This window comes from Heterocephalus glaber, unplaced genomic scaffold, assembly GCF_053883595.1.
Source record: "Heterocephalus glaber isolate CG9 unplaced genomic scaffold, H.glaber_assembly_v1.0 deba00001447, whole genome shotgun sequence".
In the NCBI taxonomy this organism is placed as follows: Eukaryota; Metazoa; Chordata; class Mammalia; order Rodentia; family Bathyergidae; genus Heterocephalus; species Heterocephalus glaber.
The window spans coordinates 8,130,287-8,138,997 of NW_028258299.1; positions in this window are offsets into that span (position 1 = coordinate 8,130,287).

Genomic DNA, 8,711 nt, shown 5'->3' on the forward strand with positions numbered 1-8,711 from the left:
GGAGGCTAGACCAGATTACAGACCAGCATAGCTTCTTCCCGGAGGTGCAGGGCTTGTGAAAAATGCAGAGTTGGTTCAAAGCCTGAATCCAGTCAGCAGGAAGTTCAGGTGGGATGCATGGAGCAGGAAGATTGAGCTGAGTGTGCTGGGGGCGGGGGGCAGGAGCTAGAATTAATGTCTGCTGTTTTTGTGACACTGAGTACATCAGGAGGTCTGCTAAGGTGACAGTGTGACAATGCTACATCCCAATTTTGGGTGTTTCTCCCTGTTTTGGTTTAGATAAAGAATGTCCCTCAAAACTCATGGGCTCAGGGATGGGGCTTTTGGAAGGTGATTGGATCATTTGGATGCTATGGTCATCAATAGATTCATCCACCCATAAGTTCAGCAGCTGAGTGTGCTGTTAGGAGGTGGGACCTGGCTAGAGGTGGGCACTGACGGCATGACCCCAGAGGTTATATTTCCCTCCCCAGCTCCTCCCTTTTCTCTCTGGCTCCTGGGCTCCGTTAGGTGAGCAGCTTTCCTCTGCCTGGTCCTTCTATCAGGCCCTTTCTGCCTTGGAGCCAGTGGACCAGGGACTGTAATCCTGAGCCAAAACGCAAAAACAAACAAACAACCCACCCCCCAAAGAACCAAAATCCTCTCCTCTTTTAAGTTGTGGGAGTCTAGTATTATTATAGACGGCTAAGTTAGAAATGTTATAGGCAGTCAGACAGGGCTAGGCCCCCAACAAGTCAGGGCAGAAGATAAGAACACATGGAGGGTGTGGAGGTACATTCTTTAGTTAAAGACCAGACCTTAAGACAAAGATGAAATGACTACACCCATTTTCCCAGGGATAAATAACAATGACTGATATTTTAAATAGGTATCACTCACCTGGGTGGGGGACCAAGGCCCTGACCCATCCTTTCCAGGAAAAGTCCTTGTTCTTTTCATGCACAGTTGTTAGGTGACCTGCTTCCCCACTGGGTCAATATTATGAGCAATGGACTATACTTGTAACCTTATTGGTTGATCATAGTTTTGTCCCACCTTGTACTCACCTTGTGATTTCGCTCTATAAGGCCTCTCCTGTAAGTGGAGTCCGTGGCAACCCGCTTTATGAGTCTTCTTCTGTCTTTCTTAGACAGAAGCTATCTGTCCCTCAGTCAATATTTTCTACACTTTTTTTTATTCATTAATTTTATTGGTACATTTTAGGTATACAGTATGCTGACATTCATCATCGGGATCTTGTACCTTTACATGATATACCTTGGTTCTTAATTTTTTCCCCATTCCCCTGCCCTCCCGTCAACCCCTCCACCCTTCCCTATTTACAAAGACTTTGTTTCCATTTTATCCTTTTCTCATATTTATTTCTTTCTCTTCTTTCCTTTTCCCCTACCCCTCCTACTTCCCCTTCCCCTTTGGACCTTTTCTTCCTATCTCACATTATCTATTATACATTTTGACCCTTATTTACACTTTCAGTTTCTCACACCAGAGAAACTATTCATGTGTGTCCTATTTATTTCACTTGAGTATGGCCTCAATGTGCATCCACTTAGCTATAAATTTCTCTAGTTTCTCATTCTTTATGGCTGAGTAGTATTCCATTTTATAAAAAACCCACATCTTCTTTATCCTCTCCAGTTGATGGGCAATTGGTCTGTTTCCAAGCTTTAGCTATTACAAACTGTGCCGCTATAAACATGGGTGCACATATATCTCTGTGGTAGGATTCTTTTAATTCTTTTGGGAGGACACACAGCAGGGGAATAGCTGGGTCAAAAGAGACCTCTAATCCTAGATTATTGAGGCATCTACTTCCTACTCTTAACCTCCATTGTTCCTATAATTCATTCTTCAATTTTAGAGAACACAAACTCAGCTTATCAGACATCTAAAAGGTTGGGAGTTCCATTTATTTCCCCTATATCATCCATAGATCAGTATTTTGTTCTAGCTAAAGGAAAAATGACTAAGACACTCCTTTGATATGAACCAAGTATGAAGGTTGCATTGTTTGTTGGTCTGGTGTATTGGATAAACTCTTGGGCCCGTTTTTTTCTGACATAACTTAGTTATGTCGTGTATCCTTGATTTAATTTGGTCAGTTTAAGGTAGCATTTTTTTATTAGAAAGATGCACTTATCTATCAGTTTATACCTTGTGATTGTGCTGTGTAGCTTGGAATTATATTTTGGATAATTTGGTGTATCCAACATCTGGTGGTTTTCTGTTTGGACAGATAAGCACCAAGTCATTCTGCTTCAGCATTTCCACCAAACATGGAGCAACTGGTGTTTTACAGCATGGAGTCACTTATGGTAAAGCTTGGCCTAAAAGCTTCTGTTCTATATAACATGAAGTAACTTACCATAGGGCACAGCCTGCCCTACACATCAGTTTTTAGACTCAGGCTAGAAAATGCAGTGTGCATGTGAACAAAGCTCAGACCCATTTTGGAGGTCATTCCTTTGAATTTGAAATCCCAACTTTCTAATCCTGACAAAACTACCTCTTCACTGTTTTCCCCCCACCCTGCCTCCAAGGGAAGCTCACACCCTGGGAAAGTTCTTGGGCTGCACATTGCTCAGGTTGTTTCTAGCCAAAACTGTTGAAGACTGCTGCACCTTGCCCCTTGCTCCTGCCTGCCTGGATGTGTCCCTCAGGAGGACAAACCCAGCCTCATGGTGTGGTCCCTCTTAAGCCAGGGATTGAAATGCTGCCTGGGCCCAAATATCAAGTCTATGGCCTGTTTTCTTAAGGGCTGACCCCAAAATTTTTGGAAGTTTTGCGTTGGGAAGTGTCCTCCGGGATCTGCTCCCTGGGCTGTGTCAGCTGGGCTGATTAACCAAATGAGGGCACTGCCTGCCTGCAGCCCAGGGAGTGAATTGAATGGGTAGAAGGCACTGAGAACAAGGTCTCCCACCATCCAATGCAGCCAGGGCACACTGGTGGGGGTTGGGCCTCCTACCATGTTCTCCAGCTGTTTCTGGCCCTGCTGGGGATGCCAAATACAGCACACTGGTGGGAAATATTGGTGCTTTTTTTTTTCTTCCTTCTGCCCCTATTGATTCCATGGACATCGTCCCATGGAAGTTTGCTGTAAATGACTGGAGTGTGATTTTGTGGTGTTGGAGCTGGAGTTGGCTGTGGACAGGGCAATATGTTTTGTCACCCAGAATCTCTTGTATTATTCCCTGCTCTGGGCTCCTGTGTTTTAGAATATTGGTTCAAAAACTGTGATGCCTGTTGGTGACCTGGCTTCTAACTCCAGAGAGGCACCCCCTGTAAGCTCAGGTATGCTTGGTTAGGGTCAGAGAATATCTGTGGGCCATGCTGACCTTGAGAAGTGGAGGAGACTGGAGGGTGAGTCTTATCTGGCAGTCCATCCATCTATCTGTGCAACCGAACAAGATGCAGGGCAGGTGCTTTGGCTGTAGTTGGAGCCCTTCTGCTTTGGGGATCTGCAAGTGTGGACAGATGAATTCAGCAGTCTAGGCCTTGCTATGGGCTCCTGTAAAGTGAGAGTGATACTAGACTATACCAGTAGGTAGTGGTGTGGTCCTTAAAAATCATACAGGAAAGAAACTTCACACTTGAATTTTATTGTTGTTGTTACATTGCTGTGGAAACCTGCATGAAAGTAGCACAGAGTCTCACATACCTGGGGGAAATTTCTTTACCTTTGGTAGTGATATTAAAAAAGTGATAAAACTGGGTAGAATTTTAGTGTCATTCCTGTGTGTCTGTCCTAAATGGCTGTTGGAGGGAAAGGTGTTGGCCCACAGGGGAGTCCCCAGTAAATGGCAACTATTTAGCAGTTATGTTAGCGCCTAGAGCACCTCCAGTTTCAGCCAAAATTAATCCTGCACCTGTCCCACAGCCTGTGTATTCTTATGGCTGGCTTTGGAAATGTTAGGATAGTACTGCATCTTCCCACTGCTGTCCTCGAAACCCTGCAGCCCTCACCCAGCTAAATCCATAGACTCAGTGAAGCCACACGGGATGGAGGCCGTGGAAAGAGAAGTGTTTGGGAGTTAAGATCCCAAAGCTCTGAGCTCCCCTGGTCCTCCTTGTCCCTTTGAGCCCTGTGTTGGAAGGAAAAGTAATACTGATGAAGACAGTGCGTTCAGGAGGAGATGGCTCTACTACTGCTTATCAGTTGTTAGGTATAGTTGGAAGATTTCATGTTTCCCAAAAGCTTGTTTCTTATGTATTGTTATTGGGAAGTGGTGGAACCATCAGAAGGTAGGGCCTAGCAGAAGGTCCCTAGGTAATTTTCTGTTTTTCCTTCTTGTTCAGGAAGTGAGCAGTTTTGCTCAGCCACCTAATGCCATAATGTGCTGCCTCCTCAAAGGCCCACAGCAACTGGACAAACCCATCACAGACTGGGACCTCCAATATTGAACACAATACATACACTGTATGCCTATACTGAAAAGTAAATAAGGTAATATTTCTTAAGCTCTTGACACAGTACCTGGCACAATGTTGGTGCTCAGTAAATATTGTTATTTTCTATGAGGTTCAACCTCTCCCCTTTCCTCTCCAGAATCCAATATGGTGGAGGGTTTCTAATGCTCCTTCATTGGATAGGATTGTAGAGGCTCTTGTCTTTGTATTAGTCCTTCAGATACAGCCTTGTCCAATGTTACCATCCATGAATTGCTTTTGTTCTTCAGGAAAATTCCAAATTCCAATTGACTATACCAGGGCTTCCATATCAGGCTGCTTTTTTCAGAAATGAGGTGCAGAAACATAGGGATTGGGGATGGCTTGCACAGGCAATGGCTGCCATCTATGCTGGACAGAGGGTGGGGGCAGCTGATCCAGCTCTCCAAGGGGCCAGCTGAATCTGTGCACCAGGAAGCAAACAGAATTGTGTGAGGAATAAGCTGGAAATTGTGCACAGTGCAGCTGGCGGTTTCCTGTTCCTGTTAATGAGGATGGTTATCTGGAAGTCAAACATCTGTTAAATGTAGAAAATGAAGCCCTCCTAGTTGATGATGAGGCCAGGTCTTGCTGGTGAGCTGTGGTCAGGACGTCCTCCATGATCAAGCCTTGCTCTATAAGAAGCGCTTGGAAGACCATGGGGTCCCAGTGAGCTGGTACAGCATAAAGAATGGATTTCACAGATGCATAATTTTATTTGATAAGACACCTTTCTCTTTCCCATGCTCCATGAAAATTGTAAATTCTGTAGTCAGTTACATAAAAGGCATATGATAGTAACACTGGGGCCACAAGAAGTGTGAGGTGAAGGTACCCCTGCCACATCTGGGGATTCTGCTGAGTTCTACTTTATCACAGAAGCAGATGCTAAAACACATGGCCCAGGCAGGGAGGACAAGACAGAGTAAAGAACTCCCTGGCTTCATTTCAAAGAACGTGCAAACTCTTTTCCAGTATTATCAATGTCCAGTCTTGCACCTAGAAGCCCTCTCTAACTAAGAGGAATAAAGATCAAATGAGGTCAAAATGCCTTTAAAATTTTCTTTCTTTTTTTTTTTGGTGCTGGGGATCGAACTCGGGTCCTTGCGCTTGCAAGGCAGGTGGCGGAACCACTGAGCTAAATCCCCAGCCTAAAATTTTCTTAAAGCCTTAATCCATAAAGTTTCTGCATAATAAGTACCAAGAATTGGTCTCAATGTCCATGGTGTCCCTATACCCATGAGTACAAAGCATTCCTGGTGATTAGCTCATTGTGCTTGGTTTCAAGGTCACTGGTCAAGTCTCAACTCAGAATGGCTCCAGCTGGCCTGAGAAATGTTTTCACAATCAATCTCTCCTGAGATCCAGCCACTCTTAAGGTGAACTACAGAAAGATTTGAAGGAGTTTTGGGGAAAGAAAGACATAGAGAAGAGGTGATAGGGGAGGAGTGGAAGAAATGGTGAGACTTGGGGAGCTGGGAAATTTGCCTGGACTCAAAGTTTTAAGGAAAAATTTAAGGCCAAATCTTTGCTATCAAGAGGAGGTTCTCAGAGCTAAGGCTGGCTTGAGAAGCTCAGGGGGCCATCTAGGATGTGGGAAGTGCAGGAGAGAGAGTGTGGCCTCTATTTCCTTGTTAGCTGCAATGTTCTTCTGATTTCTATAAAACACTGGTCCTTGCTTGGCCAGTGCCATTCTCTTTGCTTACAGTGAAAGGGAAAGGGACCTTCTCTGTCCAGCGTGATGGAATGTCCCACATGTCCCAGCTGTATGGGGCCATGTTTGCGTGATGTACTTGGATGAGCCCCATGCTTCTCTGCTATCCAGGCCCACCCAAGGGATGGATCTGGAAGAACTCCTTTCCATGCAAGCATAGCCTGTCAGAGTACTAACACTCTCACCTGTGACTGACAGAGAAGGGGGCCTACCTGAGTCCAGAGTCCTTGCAGGGAAGGCTAGTGTTCATGCATCCAATTAGCCTTGGTTCTTGGAGCATCAGTAGATATTGTGACTCACGGATTATATTATAGCAGCTTTGACAGAAGGGTCAGGTGAAGGGGTGTCAATTTTCTGTTTCCATCGAATGATAGCATAACAAATGTGGCAGTTTATCACTATATATATCAATCACCTCAGTTTCTATGGGTCAGGGGTCTGCATAGGGCTTAGGTGGGCTCTTACCTTATGGATCCAAGAAGCTGCAATCAGGCGACGGAATGTGGTCTCATCTGTCTCAACTGGGAAGAACCTTTGTCCAAGCTCTTCAGGTTGTTAGGGAAAATACACTCCCTCCAGGTTGGATATTGAAGATACTGGTGTCCTGCTACCTGTTGGTTAGAGGCTACCACCATCAGCTTCTATGAGTCACTAATAGTGCCATGCCACATGACTTTAAATGGCACTTGCTTCCTTAAATAGTAATAGAAAAAAAAATGGGACCCAAAGGCCAGTTGGTCTAGTATAACATAATCAGAAATATATAATCCCATCCATGCTGTCAACATTCCCACATCCCTCTTAAAAACCTGTCAAGCTCAAAGGACGACAGAGTGGTCTTATTAATCTCTATGAACTTGGTTGAATTTTAATTCAGGAACATGTACTAAATTGTGGACAGGGGGTGTGATCTATCAGGGGCCCATGCCCAAGCCAGGAGGATCTGGGAAGCTCCTGCCTCACCCCCAGCCAATGCCGTGGCCTGCTGGGGACCCATGCCCACACCTGGGGGACTTGGGAATTGAGCTCCCTGCCCCCAATCCCTGGGTTCTTCACAGAACAGGGCAACAGAGCTGACCACCAACAGACTGACCTGACTGAAGAAGAGACTAATACCTAGGAGGAGAATCTCACCTCAGGAATGAAGTGATAACCTTGCTTCCACAGAGGCTGAGTGAAAACAACCTTGGGAGATAGGCATGGAGAGGGTGAGAACTAAATAGGCATCTCCTGGGGTTACGCGGGAGGCCCAGGCTCAGACCAGGAAGCTCACGGGGCCTTACTCTGCAGTGGGAGGCCAAGATTGGTGGGAGTAATCATCAGAGGGGGTGGTCTTGAAGAAGAAAGCATTCAGCCTAGTGGCATATTTGAGCTCTGGAACTGGGCCAACATCCAGCAGAAATCAGTGCTCTGAATTACTATAGGTAAATATAAAAGGGACCTAATTGTCTTCACTAAGATCAGAGTAGTTATTGGTGAAGGTCTGTTCATGAGTGGATCCTAGGGTTTGTCAACATCCAGTTGACATTTGATGCCATTGTTTTCACTGAATTTACTACCACAGACATGGTAACACAGCAGTGGCTGGCAATTGGTTTTCTTTCTAGGCCAATACCTAGACTGCCTGGAGAGCCATAAATAAGACTGTAGCTCACTCCTGAAGAATGGGGCACTGGGCCAAAGAATTCACAAGTTACAGCACAACAAACAAACAAAAACCCCCTCAGAAACATGAAAAGGCAAGGCAACAAAATGCCAACAAAAACACCCAACTTCCCCAAAATTGATACAAGAGGCAATAAGGGAGAGGAAATCATAAGCTACACAGTACACAGGTCTGAAAGGATACCAGTTCTGCAAGGTGCTTGGAAAATTTAAAGAAGATATAACTAATCACATAATGACTGTAGTGAAACAAATCAGTGAGTCTAGAGAAAACACTAATAAACAGATAGTAGAGCTAAAGGAAGAAAGAGATGGAAAGCATGGATGCTCAGCACAGAAAAGAATGGGAGTCCATAAGAAAGTTCCAATGTGAAGATAGTGTCAGACCTAGCAGTCAGGGCTGTGATCAATGATGAATTAATGAGATACCTTAAAAAACAATAAGAAAACATGAAGAATGGATCCAACATTTCCTAGATGACTCAAAGAGGTCAAATATAAAAGTAATTAGAATTAATGAAAAATCAGAAGACAGCAGAAAGGGCATAAATAAGCAAGCTGTTTACACGAGTAGTAGCAGAAAACTTTGCAGACATGGAGAAAGAATTTAACACACAGATAAATGAAGCATAATGAACTCCAAATAGCCATGTTAAAAAAAAGCCACCCCACACCACATAAAATTAAAATATCAGAAATACAACACAAGAACAGCATCTTCAAGGCTGCTAGAGAAAAGCAACAAATCATCAATAAGGAAAAACTATCCGAACTCCAACAGGTTTCTTAACACAAACCTTAAAGGCAAGGAAAGCATGGAATGAAATGTTTGAAGGTTTGAAAGAAGAGAACTTCAAACCCACAGTGTTATATCCTGCAAGATTATCTTTCAAAATTGATGAAGAAA